This window comes from Gavialis gangeticus, unplaced genomic scaffold (genome assembly GCF_001723915.1).
Source record: "Gavialis gangeticus isolate Ggan-Ray unplaced genomic scaffold, GavGan_comp1, whole genome shotgun sequence".
Classification (NCBI taxonomy): Eukaryota; Metazoa; Chordata; order Crocodylia; family Gavialidae; genus Gavialis; species Gavialis gangeticus.
Genome location: NW_017728992.1, coordinates 131,912,447 through 131,912,669, shown reverse-complemented (window position 1 = coordinate 131,912,669; position 223 = coordinate 131,912,447).

Below are 223 nucleotides of genomic sequence, written 5' to 3'. Positions count from 1 at the left end.
TGCACTATAAACTTAATACTGTGTCTTCTTTTAACACTGTGGAAATCTATTTTCCCAGTTTTGAAAAGCTACTGTGAAAGTGCATGTGTGTATGTATATATGAAATACACATGCACACACACAGAGGCACTCTCTCTCTCTCTCACACACACACACACACACACACACACACACACACACACACACACACACACACCCACAGAGGGGCTCACTCTATCTGCAA